The sequence below is a fragment of the Cynocephalus volans genome, chromosome 5 (genome assembly GCF_027409185.1).
Source record: "Cynocephalus volans isolate mCynVol1 chromosome 5, mCynVol1.pri, whole genome shotgun sequence".
Lineage (NCBI taxonomy): Eukaryota > Metazoa > Chordata > Mammalia > Dermoptera > Cynocephalidae > Cynocephalus > Cynocephalus volans.
Genome location: NC_084464.1, coordinates 69337942 through 69356972, shown reverse-complemented (window position 1 = coordinate 69356972; position 19031 = coordinate 69337942).

Below are 19031 nucleotides of genomic sequence, written 5' to 3'. Positions count from 1 at the left end.
GAGAGTTCCTTTTTCTCCACAACCTCACCAGCATTTATCGTTCAGGGTCTTTTGGATTTTAGCCATCCTAACTGGGGTTAGATGGTATCTCAGTGTGGTTTTGATTTGCATTTCCAGGATGCTGAGTGATGTTGAGCATTTTTTCATATGTCTGTTGGCCATTTGTATATCTTCCTTAGAGAAATGCCTACTTAGCTCTTTTGCCCATTTTTTAATTGGGTTGCTTGTTTTCTTCTTGTAAAGTTGTTTGAGTTCCTTATATATTCTGGATATTAATCCTTTGTCAGATGTATATTTTGCAAATATTTTCTCCCACTCTGTTGGTTGTCTTTTAACTCTGTTAATTGTTTCTTTTGCTGTGCAGAAGATTTTTAGTTTGATATAATCCCATTTGTTTATTTTTCCTTTGGTTGCCTGTGCTTTTGGGGTTGTATTCATGTGTGTGTGCATGTGTGTGTGTATGTGATGGGAGGCAGGGCAAAGACAAAACTGTATTTATGCAGTGAGAAAATTTTGATGTTTATACTCATCCTCAAGATGCAACTTTCCTTTTCTTATTGATCTTAACTATTTTTCCCAATGTTGTTGTTGTTGTTATTATTATTATTATTATTATTATTATTTTACCTATACTTTGTTGCTGGTCTTTCCATCTCATATGCTCTTTAATGATTTTTGTATTGCTCCATGAGCCACATCCTAGCTTCTCTCCTCTTCTCCAACCGGCCGAGTTTTTGAACCATTTCTCTTGCCTGTCTACGTAATCTAGCTCAATTCTTTTACAAATTTGAGGTCCAGGTCCCACAAGTTCTTTGCATTCACTCCTCCAACTCAGGCGTTTAGGTCTTTTCCAGAGTTTTGATCTACAGTTGACATTTCTTTCATAAGTCTTCGAATCATTCTGAAGTTCAGCCTCTGGCAAGTCACCATCCACAATTAGAGCACGGAAGTGACTTCCTCCCACAGCTTGCATGTTTAGATAGGCCGTGCCCGTTACTATTCAACTTGAAGACCATCTCAATTATATACTTAGCTTTACCCTTCTTTCTTAATTCTGAGTGAAAGAAAAACTCATAAATGAAACAAAACTTCAAAGAAAAAGCTGTACTTTAAATATGATCTGAAATATTAATTTAATTTAATTAGTTTAACTTTTCAGACAATTAACTTTTCAGACAAAGGATGTGAGTAGAAAACTAGTGACATGATTTTATTAATGTTACTAAAATTCAAAAGAAGTCAGTGTTTTACTTTTCAATAATATCAGCAATTATATGTAATATTTGCATCTCTGAACCAATGTATTAAACACTTGTGACTATTATACACTTAAAAAGGTAAAACTTTATAAAACAATATACAATGAATATTTGTTCTTTAGTCAAATAAATATATAAAGACACATATACTTTTTATTCAACCAACTGTTTCATATATAGAGAGAGATGGACATATGTGTACGTGTATATATATAATAATTACAGTGTGCTTTGTAGAACTCATGTGATCTTGCTTCTGTTTGATCATGCATCAGTCAATCAGGAAAATGAGGCCATTCTAGGTATTTTAAGTGGAAGAGGCTTAACATAGTATATTAGAGGCTTAATATAGAGTATGTAATTGGATGGCTGGCAAAGCTGCTGTTAGGAAGTTCAGAAGGGGAGATATGACAGGACAGGGACACTCCCACCAATGGGGTTACCAACATATAGCATGGAAATGGGGGATTCTCCAGAAGACAGTGAGATCCTCAATAGCAGCAGGAAGTGGCTGCCAGTGATCTAAACTACCTGCAATGAAGAAAGCAAAGGCAAAATTCCATGTCCAACAGCTTTTGCCAGAGACTAATAGATTCTCCTCTTCTGGTTTCTGAATCCAGCATGGACAACTTTCATGCTATTGCTTAATGAGAAACTAGCCGGAATGGTCACTTTAGAAGATTGTGGATTATACTATGTGTAAACAAACCGCATCTGGAACAATGAAACAATAATAGGTAGTCATTTTCATTTTTGCGAAAATTTTCAGTAATGATGAATTCACAAACTCTCAAAGAAAGATTTTTTTCTTTTTCTTTTCTTTTTTTATTATTATTTTTTCTTTTTTTCTTTTTCAATAGCTCCAATTGCTAGAAAATTTACCTTAGTTTGAACAAAACTGACCCCCCTTTTTTTTAACTTGCATCCTTTCTTTTGGTCTTCTCTCTGGCATAGATCATGGTAAATCTTCTGCCTTACTCACAGGAGGATGTTAAATATTCTGGTTCCTTTACAATTTTCTTACAAGTGAATTTAAACTGCAGTGTATTTCAGTATTTTAAATTCCCGCTACAGAATTTTGATGTTAATATTAATATGATGAAGGGGCCTGATCTACGTAGTCTACAGAGGAAATAATAATCCTGTTTCTGCTAATTCAGCCTAAAATTGCAATGTATTTTTCTGACACCTACATAAACCTTGCAGATACAAAACACACAAAACAAAACAAAACAAAAAAATGAAAAAACCCGAGGTTGGTTTCATAATAAACAATTATCCCTTACTCATAATTTCAATTTTTTTGAGTTTAAGTGTAGGAATTTCTATTAAGTTTCATCTTGGTCATTTTTGACAGTTCTAGCAAGATTTTTTGAATGCAAGTTGTTTTTTAAGGCTCTGAATTAACTTTTAATGAGTGAAATTTAATGAGCAAATAAACTTTTGTAAGAGTGAGAATATATTAACTACATTATACACACACACACACACACACACACACACACACACACACATCATTTTTTTTTTCTTCCTGGAAACCTGTCTTCCTGGGGAAATTCTTCCAGTAGAGCCTTTCCTTATTCTCCTTTGTCCTTTTCTGATTTCTTTCAGGAATCACTCTCACTGCCTCCACCCTGTTTTGATTTAATTTTAGTCTTTCAAACATTTGAACTCTAAACCTTTTGCTGGCATAAGTGAAAAGTAGTATGGAGAAAACAGAGAAACTAAGAGACTATGTACGAAAATGTAGCAGAGAAAAAGCAAGGGTAAGAGTAAAACTAGAGAATGTAATAGAACATTTGAGATATAATTTGCTTACATATTGTAAAATTCTTTACTTACATTTCCTACCTCCAAGTAAGAAGGTTTAAGTTAAAATTCAAAGAAAATAATCCCCATCTTTACAAATGATAACACATGAAAAGATAAAACAAAACAAAACAAGTATGCCTAACTTGTTTTCTTCACTTGTAATAATAGGTATGTATCTTTTACCTATAGGAAGTGACTATTTTACTCCTTAGATTATGACTGAAATGGATCCAGGGAGAAAAACAATTTTCCACAAGGTGGAAAATTACTATATAATGACATAATTTTATTATTTTATTTAATTGCAGGAAAATTGCTCTTTTTTTTTTTAATCCAAAGATTAAAATACCCTTGAAATTTCCGAGACCAAAGAATCATTCGTTTACCTTTATGGGACATTCCAATTAATTGGTTTTGCCCTCTCTAAAATCCAACAAGGACAAACAAGCGTTCAGAAACTTATGTAATTTTCCAACTGACTAATCAGTCAGTGAAGGGATAAGGATTTAAACCCATCATTCTGCTTTCAAAGTCAATGTCTTTGCTTCTTGGTTTGTGTTACACTTTCCTCTGTGTAACCGAGATGGAAAAAAGAGAAAGAAAGAATTCACTCAAAGTATCATCAAAGAGGCCTGAAGGGACTGCGGCCCATCAGGGGAGCAGCCCCAATCCAAAATCAGCCTTTCTTTTTATTGACAAGACAAGGAAGTTTCACAAGCAAAAGTCAGTTGATTTAATCATCAAAGAAGGACATAAAAACAGGCAGTGTAAAACTTGTAACAGCAGTAAATTAACAATGTGACATTCCAAAATGTAATTTGTAAAAAGCTAGGTTAATTCACCAACAAATAGCTTGTCCTTAGTAAACATTTTCTTTTCCACATACTTTCTACAGCAATTTCCCTAGCATATTTAAACAGCATTCAAGCAGTTTCCTTAACATATCTTAAGAACAATCAGTAGGTTAAATAGTCAATAGTCATTCAAGCCAGAATCAAACCAGCAACCTAAAACAGTCAAAGTACACAATCCCATCCTTAAACAGTGATTAGAATTGATTAGATGGCTTTTGCCAAACTTATCTGTGGACTCTTGTCCCCTTACTCAAGAGCCTTTTGGCTCATTCATGCATTACCTAAAAATCCTATTCTAAGATCAAAGGAGAATCAAGATTTCTAACCCACTACAGGCTAGCGTGTGTGCAATATTTTAGTTCAAAGTTTATCATTATAACGGATTTAAAAAGATTGGTGAGCTGATATTTATTTACTGAGTATTTACCGTATGTCATACCATATTTAGTGCTTTACCTGAATCAGCACTAATTCTCATAAAAGTCTTTCGATATAGGCTTTCTTATTAATCTCATTTTACAGATGCCAAAACTCAGACTGAGGGAGAAAAATAATGATGTAGAAAGTGGAAGAGTTCTTGTTCAAATCCAAATCTAACTCCAAATTCATGTTGTTTAATATTAAGCTATAGTTTATTATAGATTTTCCTGGAGTAGAGTTTAGAAAACAAAATGATTAGGACCCCACAAAATACTGGAATTTTAATGGAAACATTTAAATAATCACTATGAAAATCAAGTCAAGTTTTGGGGAGATATTTATTGTTGACTTTTTAAAAAAAGGACTAGAATTATTATGTACCTCATTGCAACTATATAAAAAATAAACATACTGTGAGCAAGTACTAAAAGATCACAAAAATAGAAATAAGTTATTTGATAGGATAGTGGCATTATAGATTAATTCCATCCAAAACTTTACTTATTGTATGGTTATACTGTAGTTTTTGAATTTTAAGATAAATGAAAAAAGGTAAAAATGATGTTTAAAACAAGTATAAAATACATATCTGTAAAATTATTTATGCTGCAAAGAAACAAAATTATATGCAATCATGTTTAAAAACGATAATTTACACTAATCCCTTTGTCTCTAATTTGTATGTAAATGAAGCCTTTGCATAAACTTAACTTTACACCATTTTTGTCAGGCTTTAAAAATTAACGCCACCTTAAGTGACATTACAAGTGGATTAACGTGGCAGCCTAAGATGGCACCGGGAGGAAGTAGGGTGGGAGTGTCTTCAGGAACCTTGCCTTAGCCCTTAATTGGCCACACTTGTGAACACTGCGTGATTGCAATAGATAGGCATTGAGACAGGACCCTTAAGCTGATTGGAGGATGTAAAAATCCTGCCTTCCTCATTTACCTTTAAAAACAAGTGCTTGTGTGCTAATAAAAGGAACTGCTGGACAGAACCCCCGCAGCGTCTGAGTGTCCTTTAACGGGGCTGGTTGGGGCCGGTGGTGTGCTCACCTCTCTTCACGACTCTCTTCCCCCGTCTCTTCCAAAGGGGACAGGAGGGAAAGAGGAATCCCGGGCCATTCGCTCGCCCACCGAAAGGAACAAGGCTAGGGCTGTTCGGGTCGGCCGGCGGTGGACCCGACACATTTTCACTTTTATCTGTTTTATATACAAGTTGATGGTGTATATAAGATGAAAATGAAGCATTTTGAATCCACTCAACCACAATTATTTTCATTAGGATCTACTTTTCCTAGTTCAGAATCTGCATGTAGAGTTTGAAGCATGGATTTCTGAAACTGGTTAATATTTATCTAGTGTTTTTGTTTCTACAATGCCTATGGGTCTATATATTAGAACTTTTATTCTTATGCCTTCAGTAACTAATTTATGGATAGATTTATACTTCCACTCATGGAAGATTAGGAAATTTTGACCAATTTTCCTGCTGAGAAAAATGAGAAAAAGATGAGTATATTTACTTGAAGGCATGAAAAACGAATAAGGCGGTGAAGAATGATAATGCTGAAGTCTGAGAGAAGAAAGGTATATTCAGGGCTGCTTTTGCCCTGAAGGTTTCTGTAGATTTCAGTCAAGGTGACTGAGTGGCTGAGAAACTGAGGGGGGACTTTGAAAGTATTATAAAGCCGGAAGAATAAAAATTCAAGTTTAGTTCACTCCAAAAGAGAGCCCATTGTATCTCCCATATTTGGTTGGGATCCTGAAGGCTTGCACTCTAGCAGTAAAGGTGCAATCAAAATAAGTCAGCCGTAAACAGGTTGAAATCCAGCTTTCACACACATCCTCACATTGGATGAAGATGCTCCTATAATGCTAGTGTCTAGCAGCTTACCAGAGGTAAATGTTAATCCTCTGGAGCATTATATCATCATCTGAAGCCACATATTTCAACAATTTTATATTTGCAATGCTTGATTGACACTCATTCAAAATAACAGGCACACAAACAGTTAAGACACAAGAACAAAAATAAAGAAAAAGCAACAGACGATAGAAACACATTTATGGGGCTCCTGGCAAAGTACTCATTAGACACATACTTTAAAATAACTATGGTCAAAAAGGATAAAATGTGAGATTGGAGATTTTAAATTGAAAGCTATAAAAAAATCCAGGGGAAGTTCTAGAACTGAAAAAAATACAATATTTAAAATTCAGAAATCAATGGCTAGGTTTGATAGCAGATTGGACACAGTTGAAGAGAGAATTAACTGAGATATAATTTTGCAACAGAATCAATGGAGGCTAAAAGACAAAGGAATCATATCTTGAAAGCGCCCAAATAAAATAACTGCCAGTGAGAGTGCTAAGCCTAAGAGATTTTCCTGTAAGACTGAAGATGAATAACATTTTGGAACAACAACAAAAAGATCCTGAATTTTTCACTGCAGATGGGATAAAGGACATAAAGGATTGTTTTCTGGTGATAAGAAACAAATCTCAGATAGAAAGCCAATGATGCAAAAGGGAATAAAAAACAGTAAAATTTAAATATCTCAAAAATATAAATATTTACTGCATAAAAGAGCAATTACAATTATGTCTAGCACTTAAAATACAGGTAGGATAAAAAAATATGACAACAATAATTCAAAAAACAGGAGGTGGTTAAAAAGAATTATCCATTGCTGTAGATTGAATGTCCTCCCAAAACTAATTGAAGCTTAATTCCCACTGGTACTGGTAAGAGGGTGGGAAATTCTATTATGGCAATTGAAAGGTGGGGACTTTAAAAGGTGATTATATTATGAGGACTATACCCCAGTGAATGGATTGATCCATTCATGGAGTAATGGGCATGGTTCTGATGGAGAATGAGTGAAGAGTTGGCTCTTTCTTGCTCAGATATTTCTCCATTCAGTACTCTGCATTGCTGTGAAGAGTCACCACCCACCAAGGTTCTCACCAGATGTGTTCCCTGGACCTTGGACTTCTCAGCCACTGAAACTATAAGAAATAAATTTCATTTGTACATTACCCAGTTCCAGGTATTCCATTAAAAGCAAAAAAAAAAAAAAAAAAAAAAGGGTGGGTGGTGGGTGGTGGGGGGACTAATATAAGCACCTTCCATTGTTTGACAACAGGTTAAAAAGAAAACCAGTTAAATGCATTCCTACGCCAGGATCCCTTATCTCTTTCCCTTCTTTGCTTTTCTACGTAACATTATCACACCTGGATATGTACATGTATTAGTTACTCATATTTACTGTCTGTCTCTATTTTATTCATTGTGTTAGTGACACCTGGCACCAGTAACTGGAATAATATGCACCTTATAAATATTTGTGGAATTGTTTAATAATAAATATAATGGTAAAATATTTGCAAATTTATTCCTTTATATAATATAGTATGTAGGAAGTACTGTTGAAAATAAATCTTAAAAGGGTCATTTGGAAAAAACGTGTCTGTCTTGCTCTGTCACTTAGCTTTGACTTAACGAAATCAGCTCACTTGGTGATGTGGTACACTAACATCATCTAAGTCAACAGGGTATGTTAATAACAAGCAAAGCATAAAAAATGAAGGTAAAAATGATAATATCACAGCAAATATGATTAATGATCACCTTTATAAATGTTAATGTATTTTATTCTGTAGAATATCAGAGATATTCATGTCACTATATAGATCATATACATATACACATTTGCAAATTAATCTAACTAGAGTAGAAGTAGGTTATCATCTTGTCTGTATGCATAAAAATACATTATTGGTATTTTAAAATAATGATACAGAGTTTTAAAATAGATTTAGAACTTTTCTGTGCATACTTAAATGAAAATGTGGCAAAAAATATTAAATTAAGATGTTTGATAACTTTAGGGTCTCCATGCCAACTATATGTTTTTCAATGAACAAATCTGTATCAGTGCAAATACATCTTTTTGGAAGGGAAAGCAAATAAATAGCACTTCCAAATGAATCATCTGGACAAAGGGGAAAATCTTAAATATATAAACTGTTTAATAAAATTCCATGGATCAAATGAGTTAATTAAAGACAGTTTAATGAAAGGACCATTTAAAGAGCTATAGACAGGATATGGGATACTGACAAGGTAAGATGGTGTACTCCAGAGCTAGCAACAACAGGGTGCTGTTTCCATTTCTAAACCTGAATGAGCAAGAAATAGAGCAGAGCTGGGGCTATTGTTCCAGGGAAAACATACCTAACATCATTGAGACCTTCTATAAAGATATTCAGACCAGCCAGCAGTGAGGTGGGGGAATGTGTCCTACCTCATCCTCCTCTTGCCTTTAGAGCTTCTCCTTCTGTCTCCCATTGTCCAAACATACCTCAGAAGCCAAAGGGCAAAGGAGCCTGGAAGATTCAAAACTATGCTATCTACCGTAAGTGAATCATTGTGCAGCATATGCATGTATTGAAACAACACAATGTACCCCACAAATATGCACAAATAAATACTAAAATAAGCAAAAACAAAAATATTTAGTCTTCTGGGAGACTAGGCAGCGTACAGGAGAGCAACTAGTGCATTTGAAGGGGCAAAGGCACCATATCCAGCAAATATACTCAAATAACTCAAATAGATAAAAGTGAAATAAAACTTGAAATTATAAACATTGCATTGTGTTTTTGACATGTGATACACAATTCTAAAGCTATTCTGTATGATCATATAAGAGGAAGTCATAGTATTTAAAGTGAATAAATAAATTTATCATACAAAGAAAATTATTTCAGAGAAAACACATGCCAAAAATCTTGAAGTCAAATTATTTTTCTCATAACCTTATTAAAACCCATGTCAATAAATCCTGGTAATGCAAAAACCCATCACATAATTTGAGATTTTGGGAGAGTTAATGGATGCGAATGCAAAGAACAGAATACATTAAATGAAAAATCATTTTCAGTAATATATTCTTAAAAAGTTTCAGGGTTTTTTTCTTAAAAATATATAACTCAATTATTTATAGGTTAACCAATACTTTGAAGATATTTCAAGTCAAAAGTTCACTCATTTAATTAAGCATTTGATTAGCACCTACTGTGTTCCAGGGATTACATTAGACCTTTAAGCTACAAATCAATCCGAAAATTCTGTTGTAGATGGATGTTGCCATTTTGGAGCTCACATTCTTTGTAAAAGACATTAGATATCTAAAATAATTTCTTGCAGTTTTTCATATTATAAACATATCACACACTGCTGGCATTTACTAAATATTAATATTGGAAGTGATGTCCTGATAGTTGTCCATGAATCTATGACAAAATATTATGGTACTCAATGATATATTGATTCATTTCTTATAAGGAAATTCCTTTAGTAACAATAGTACACTCCAGGGGAAGATGGTAAAAATTTTCTCTAAATTTTATTGATTTTAAATCAACTTTAGAATCAATATAGACTATTACATTAACATTAAAATCACTATAAGTAATGCAAATTGTGAGTATGTTAAAATAGAAATAATGAGATAAGTTTAATGAACACTTGTAGGATTTTAGGTTGCAAATTATTATTTCTAAAATTACAATCATTCCAACTTATTGATGCAAATTGCTACGAGTTTCATAGTTATGATGTGCCTGAGTAATAAGATTGACCTTACTTATTGAATGATTCAGGCATGGCATTATTTTCTTAATGGCATGTTGTCTCTAAATAAAGACTAGTGTGCTTTTAAATTCATATGCAATATTTCTTCCAGATCATGAGACATGCCTAGTAAAGAAAAGATGCTTTCCTTGAAAGTCCATAGAAAAGGGGATTTTAACCTCAAGAAAAGCTTCATAGCATATAAAAGTATTAATATGCACAATTTTGTCTTTATGTTTGTACCTGTTTTTATAGAATGATATATGAAAATAGTACCCACTCTTTTAGTCCATGACTTAGAAAACAGACTAATTACGTATTAACTGTATATGAATCAGTGTCTCTGAGAAAGCAGAATCCATTGAAATGGCTTAAATGAAGAGCCTTTAATTGCGGTATAGGTACAGACTAGCAATACTAGGAACCCATTACCACCCCTGTGAAGAGCTGAATGTTTACTGGAGCTTGTGAAGGAGCATAAAAGGAGGGATGCCATTGCTGCCGGAGTAGGAGTGCTGATATAGGGAGAAAAGCATAGAAAAATATTCCAACCTCTTTCTTTTCTCTTCAATCTCCTGCTGTTGCTTCTTGTTGGCCTGAATTACCCAAAGCTAGAGGGCAAAGCGTTTCAGGTGATATCCTCTGGGCACAGAGGAAGGCAGAAAAAGATATTTAAAATGATGTAGAAGTAAACAGAGAATAATAAGAACAAGTAACAAGTTTCATCACATCTATCTCTACACAAATATTAATTAAATTTATGGGGAAATTTTTCTTGTTGGCTGAAAATTCAAAACATTATTATTTTGTGTTCTTTTTCTTATTGTTTTGGCCATATGTTGGGAGTGGAAAAAACACATTTGGAAAAGCAAAATCCATTCACTCATTCTTTTTGGAATATATTTCTAATTTCAAAAAAAATCTCAGAGCTCTTTATTGGTGTAAGAGCAAGAAGAGTTTACTAATGACCTCAATTTCAAAGTACCTTTAATTAACTAATGCCAAATACATTAAGATGCAAACTATTTTTCGCTAATGATTCGTTTTATTGTTTCTATTATAAAATATCTCTAATTGACAGTATATATTTTCCAAACAGTCTGTATTATTAGATTAGAAACCTGACACTGTTCACATCTGGGTACATGAGCAAAAAATAATTAAATTTGACAATAATAAAAAGAACCCACAGTAATCCATCATGCCACTACTGTAGCATGAGCAGCAAAGTTGAGTGGGTACCAAATTAGAAAATGAATTCATAAAAATATGCCAATTACTGTAACCATAATAAAATTTCTCTCTCAACTCAAGTAAATGCGAACCATCATCATCATCTTGAATCGAGCCCCTTAGGACTCCAATGTTTCTAATTTTAGATGCTTTCCTAATGCATATCAGATGAAATAATTTATGAAAGCTTAATAGGAAGAACAGTTCTATCCAGAATAAGGTTATTACTATTTAATTCAGTAAAATGTTGAAAATAATCTCTAAACTAAAAACTATTCTCACCATCAATTTTATATTTCAGGAAAAGTAAGCCTCTTCTTTTTCCAATCCCTGATTACATGAATTTGTGCTATATTATTCAAGTTGAGAATTTAGCTCAAATATATTTTCCTGAATCTTTGTAGGCATAAAATAAAAATGAACTTACAGTCAAGTTCCGTTTATAATGGGCAGAAATAGTAGGGAGAGGAAAAGATAAGAGAATCTAATTGTGCACTGATTTCCTCAAGCCCCAATATTTGCAACATGTGTTGCTGACTCTGCTAGCACCTGTCGCTTTCTTTGAGTTTCTGTCTCTTTTACCATCTTGGAATGTTCTCTCAAAGCAAAGCTCTAAATTAATCTTGACAAATTATCCATTTAATGTCAAGTAAAATATAAAAGTCAGGGTTGAATTAAGACTCTTAAATATTTAATTTGTGGAGGGAGAAAAAATCTATCAAAGAATTTGTTATTGGTCCAAAATTGGAAATATGCTTATATTACTTAGAAGAGGGGCTCAGAATTGGTGCATTGATTCCACAGCCTTGAGACTCTAGAAGTAGCTTTCCTACTCATTGAGTTCTACTGTAAGTATGCTGTGAATGTTGTGTTACATCTTTTTTCAAAGTAGGCTTTGGGAAGAAGGAGGGAAAGAGTACACACAGGAATCAGACATATCACTTTTTTATTTTAAATTTTTATTTATTATTAGCATATTCATTCTTACAAATCGTGATATTTCTTTATGCCCTTTGCCCGGCCTATCACTTCCCAAAACCTCTTTCTAGCATCCTTAGGTTGGTTGTCTCCTTCTGAAAGTTTAACTTCTTGTTGTGGTCTTTTCTTTCTTTCCTTCATTTCTTCCTTCTTCCCTCCCCTCCTCTTCCTTCCTTCCTTCCTTCCCAGGAGCCAGATATGAGTGAGAACATGTGGTATTTCTGTTTCTGTGCCTGACTTATCTCACTTAATATAATTTTCTCCAGACTCATCCATGTTGCTGCAAATAGCAGAATTTCATTCTTTTTTTATGGCTGAGTAGTGTTCCATTGTGTATATGTGCTGCATTTTCTTTATCCAGTTGTCACTGATGGACACTTAGGTTGGTTCCAACTCTTAGCTATTGTAAATAGTGCTGCAATAAACATTGGAGTACAGGTATCCCTTCAGCATGATGATTTCCATTCCTCTGGATATATACCCAGCAGTGAGATTGCTGGATCAAATCATAGTTTTACCTGTAGTTGTTTGAGAAACCTCCATACTGTTTTCCATGATGGCTGTGCTAGTTTACAGTCTCACCAACAGTGTAGAAGCTTTCCCTTTTCCCCACATCCAAACCAGCATTTGTTATTCTTGGTCTTTTTAATAATGGCCAGTCCAACTGGGGTGAGATGATACCTGAATGTGGTTTTGTTTTGCATTTCTCTTATGACTAATAATGCTGAGCATTTTTTCATGCACCTTTTGGTCATTTGTAAGGCATATCACTTCTTACAAGAAGATGAACAGGGTTATAAAAGTGGCACACCCTTTTCTTCCTTTTCTTCTCCAGCTCCCACATATGAATGAGAACACGCAGCATTTATCTTTCTGTGTCCGACTTATTTTGCTTAATAAGGTCTTTTCTAGGCTTAATATTTCCGTTTTGCTGCAAATGATAGGATTTCATTCTTTTTCAGGCTTAGTATTCTATTGTGTATTTGTATTGTGTATTTGTATTTTCTTTATCCAGTCATCTGTTGATGGACACTTGGGTTGATTCTATATCTTGGCTATTGTGAATAGTGCTGCAGTAAACATGGGGGTGAATGGTAATTTCAGTAGGCTAGCTTCCTGTCCTTTGGATAAATATCCAGCCGTGGGATTGATGGATCATACAATAGTTCTATTTTCAGTTTTTTGAGAAAGCACCATACTGTTTTCTGTAATGGCTGTACTAATTTTATATTCCACAAACAGTGAATAAGCATTCTTTTCTTCATCATCCTCCCCAGTATTTGTTATTTTTTTGTCTTTTTGACAGTAGCCATTCTAACTGGGATGAGATTATATCTCACTGTGGTTTTAATTTGCTTTTCCCTGATGCTATTAAGAGGATGGGAAATTTGATTATGGTATTTGAAAGGTGGGGCCTTTAAGAGTGATTAGATCATGAGGATTATGCTCTCATGAACTGATGGATTCATTCATGGAGTAATAAGTTATCGTGGGTGTGGTCTGGTGGCTTTATAAGGAGAGCACTGAGAGAATCCCTGCCATTCTCACTGTGTGATACCTTGTGTTTTGCCACAGGAATTTGTACAGAGTCCCCACTCCACCAGATGTGTTCCATGAACCTCAGATTTCCCAGCATCCCAAACTATAAGAAATATATTTTATTTCTATATAATTACCCAATTCAGGGGTTCTGTTATAAGCAACAGAAAATTTACAAATACACCTGATGTTTAGTGTTGTTGAACATTTTTTCATATACCTGTTTGCCATATGTAGACTTCTTTTGAGAAATGTCTATGCATGTCTCTTGCCCATTTTTAAATTGGATTATTTGTTTTCTTGTTATTGAGTTATTTAAGTTCCTTATATATTCTGTATATTAATCCTTTGTCAGATTTATAGTTGCAAACACTTTTTCCCATTCTGCTAGTTGCCTCTTTACTCTGTTGATTGTTTCCTTGTTGTGCAGAAGTTTTTAGTTTGATATAATCCCATTTATCTATTTTTCCTTTTGTTGCCTGTGCTTTAGACGTCTTCTCCATAAAACTTTTGCTCATACCAGTGTCCTGGAGTGTCTCCTCTATGTTTTCTTCTAGAAAGTTTATAGTTTCAGGTCTTAGTTTAAGTTTTTAATCCATTTTGAGTTGGTTTGAGTATATCGTAAGAGATAGGGGTCTAGTTTCTTTCTTCTTCATATGGATAACCAGTTTGCCAAGCACCATTTATTGAAAAGGCTGTCCTTTCAACAATGTATGCCTTTGTCAAAGATCAGTTTTCTGTAGATACCTGGATTTATTCTGCATTCTCTATTTTGCTCCATTGATCCATGTGTATGTTTTTATGCCAGTACCATGCCGTTTTGATTACTATAGCTTTGTAGTATATCTTGGAGTCAGGCAGTATGATGCCTTAAGCTTTGTTCTTTTCACCCAGAATTGCTATAGCAATTTGGGGTCTTATGTGGTTTTGTATGAATTTTAGGATTGATTATGATGGATTGATTACGATTATTGCTTTGGGTAGTATGGTCATTTTGACAGTGTTAATTCTTCCAATCCATGAAAGTTGAGCTTATAGAAGTAGAGAGTAGAATGTAGTTACTAGAGTCTGGGGAAGGAAAGGAGAAGGGGGGATTAGGGAGAAGTTGGTTAATGGACACAAAGTTACAGCTAGATAGGAAGAATAAGCTCTTGTGGTCTACAGTAGTGTTAGGCATCTATAATTAACAATAGTGTATTGCATGTTTTCAAATGGCTAGAAGAGAGGAGCTCATATCCTCTCATCACAAAAAAATGATGATATGCTGATACCCCGATTTGTTCATCACACAATGTATATGTGCTTTAAAATATAGTCTGCACCCAATAAATATGTACAATTAATACATGTCAATTAAGAAAATAGATTAAAGGGTGACACACCTATTTTGCAATTCTTACTAGTACCAGCCTACAGATGTCCTAAATTTTTGGTAGCAATTGAATCACCAAATAGGATCGTTTGGAAACAAAGCAGATCACAGGTGAATTGAGTCTTTTTTTCTAAATACGAGAAGTCTTTCATAATTCAAAAATTTATGCCTCTATTTTTTGAAAATATCATATTTAAAGAGTAAAATCTCTTGATTATTTTTTCTCATGTGACATGTTTTTCTCTTCTACTCATACTTGGACTAGCTGGGTAATACTTTAGGATATTATCTCTTATTATTTTTAGTTTACACCTATCCCATTTTCCATTTTGCCCAAGATAACATATTTTCTGACTCCCATTTCCAAAACCCTTAGCCTCAGAGCATAAAGAGGAAAGATAAGAACAATAAGGTGAACTAGATTAGACCATGAAGGTCGGTATGCCTCCCAAATCTGGGGAGAATGATGACTAAGATTAGACTAAGGTTGCTTTCAGTTTGATTTACTACCAAACTAAGGCAAACATTCTGCACAAAGGACAAACACAAGATTAGGATAGAAATGAGTGAATATCACTACCCAAGGATGCCTACTTCTACATAAAGGTCTTTCTGAGTTCAGAGATCTAGTTGCAGGCGTGACATGAGGAATCTACCAGATGAGAGGAATCCTGAATTGTGGTCTCCTTCCCTTCATTCTATTCCAGACTGTGGTGCGGTGGGAGGGTGTGGTGGCACCCCAGTGCCCACCTAAGGTTATAGGATAAGGGGATTCTTGCTTGGCCACAGTTATGTACTTCCAAGTTCTTTTCCTTACTATATTATAAGACCTACTTGAAATTTTCATTCAGAAGGCCTCGCTATGGCCTACAAATACAAGACTAAAGGGATATTTTTCCCAGGGAGGGGAGGAGATGAGGGAGAGAGAGATCTGTGGGTGTGAGCTCTATCTAATCTTATATTCAGGGCAGCTCATCAGGAATGTAACATAAACAGAGTAAAACAGCTGTATCAAGAATCTTGGTTGATAGAAATAAAGGGCCCCATGCCTCAAAGAGAAGCAGAGATTGTCTACATCCAGGAAGGCCAAACTGTCTAGTGGAGTCTGGAGTCTCAGTGCTAGGTGATGAGGGACCCTGGGAAACACAGCCTTGACATAGCATGAGGTCAGATCCTAGAACTGTGGCACAGAAGTCCAGGCAGGGATAGAAGGTATGCCTAGGAAGGGCAGGTGTTAATTTTTTATTTTTATCTGCCCAACAAAATAAGAGCTTAGAATTCAAAATTAACCTGCAGAAAATAAAATTATATTTCTTTAACACCTGAATTTGTGAACTGAGTTTCATATGTCTTCTACCCATTAATTATTTTTTGCATTATATTTGTGGAGTTTTGACCTGGAGAGTCAGCTTGACCTTGAACTTACTCCTCTTCATTTTCCCCTTATTCACTCTTCAAGGAGCTTTTAAATTTGATCTTATTATCCAAAATCCACGCTGCCACACCGTACTTGTTGTTGCTAACCAGGTTGTTATGAACTAGATGTTTATATCTCCCCAAAATTCATATGTTGAATATAAACATATTCATAGTCTAGCTAACCCTCTTTCCACCATGTGAGGATACAAGAAGTCACCAGTCTTCAACCTAGAAGAGGTCATTACCAGACCTGACCATGCTGACACCCCGATCTTGTACTTCCAGCCTCCAGAACTGTGAGAAATAAATGTTTGCTGTTTAAGCCACTCAGTCTATGGTAATTTTTCGTAGCAGCTCAAAGTGACTAAGACATGGGTTCAGTAGAGCTCTGTTCTATCTCTTATAATGAATGGAACTAAAAGCATTGTATGAAATTTTTCTTTTTGTTTCTTTTACAAAATCACATTTGATCACCTATATGCACAATTTCTTTAGAAGAAATAAATATTTCACTGCTATATATACTGAGTCATTTTGAAAATATTTCCATTAAGATAATCGTTTATCTTCAATGAATTAGCAACAAAACAAAATGCAGAAGTTGGAGCGTGAGGCCTTTTCAGTCATATTGTACCACACTACAGAAAACCTTTATTCTTTTGCAAGAGAAAACGGATTGTTACTTTTTACAGGCAAGAATAGTATTGTATAAATGCCATCTTAAAAATACATTGCATACATCAATGTCAAGGCTGTATTGTTTTGTTACGTATGGAAGAGAATGAGCCTTGTAAGAGTTACTTCATTATAGATTCTCTAAGACAACTTGCAGCTGTCCACATGGACCCTTAAAACATCTGTATAACTGAACGTGGATTATTCGAAATACCTTTATTGCCAATTATACAGTGAATTCTCAGCCTTGATTGTAACAGTTGCTTTCTAAACACTTGGAAATATTTATTTCTTTAAAAGCAACATAAAAACTCTCAAAAAATTGGTTTATAACTTTAAAAATATATAAATAGATAAATATATAGGGGTGTGTGGGGTGTGTGTATATATACATATACATTTAAAGAAAATATAATATTAGGATGATGCCAGGAATTGATTACTTTTATATTTAATATATTGTGAATGCTTTTATATTTAATATATATTAAATATGGATTTAATATATGATCAATTTTATATCATTTACATGTTTAAAACAATATTTTCTCTGTTCTCCTATTGAACAGAATACAATACTATAGAGTATACACATAGTTTGAGTGTTTGGAAATCAAAATTAAATTTGAAATTTCAATGGTAAATGGCTTCCAATCTTTATTATAAAATTAGTAATCTCCTATATGTCAGCATACAACTAAAATATTTGGACTTGCTGGATTATTAGGAAAATATTAACTTCATTCTTGAGATGAATCCAAAAATCTGTGTAAATTAACCTAGCTGAAATGGAAGATGCATACAATGTATAGATATCCCTATATCAAGTAAACTTGGAAAACTACCATTGGTCAGTGGCAATTTCTTTTTGGGTAGGGGAATGGATGGGGTGGCTATGCTTTTAACCAAGGATATGTATGTGTGTGCTTGTGTGTGTGTGTGTGTGTGTGTGTGTGTGTGTCAAAATTTAATATCTTGAATTTTCCACAATTGTTCTATTTTAAAATATTATCTCCCTTTCTGCCCAAAAGTTTATTCATACTTGTCAACCAATTTGTCTTGGTCACCACAAGCATACAACCTCTAGGTAAAATTTAAGGCATCCTTTCTCCTATTATTGCACATCTAGCTAACACCTAGCATACAAATTAGATCCCAGACACTCCCAAAGTGAGGATTATCACAGAAAAGACACATAAGGTTGAAAAAACATTTGACACTAGGGTCATGAGCACATACTGTGCACCAGAAAACAGAGAATCAATCATTGTGTTGTAGATGGGAATCTGGATCTAAGCTACACCAGAGGATATCACATGGAGAGTTGTTTTAGGAAGATTTTAATCCAAGAGCATTTATAAGTAAGCATCCAATTTGTGTTTTCATTTTTAAATAAGACATTTATAGCAACAAATTTCAAAGTTTTTCAATGGCAATACAATGCTTTTATCACTCTGAAAAATAGTCATATTAAACAATGAACACAAACTTTCAGATAAACAAAGCCCACTTAAGGTCTAATAACACATTTAGTGAAGAAGAGAAACATGAAAACTATAAAAAGCTAGAAAGAAAATGTTTTTTATTCTTATGGTTTAGGATATCCAGAGTGACATATGTAATGCTATATGGATTAGCTTCCTAATGCTTCCCATGATCATCACGTGCTACTGTGTGTCCTCAGACACACAGCAGGCATCACAGTAAATTATTGGTGGAAGATTAGAAACAAACAATTAGGACATAATATTCTACTTTTGAAATGATATCCAGAACCTATACACAGACCCTTAGAAAATAAGATCCATTTAGATATGACAGATATTCTG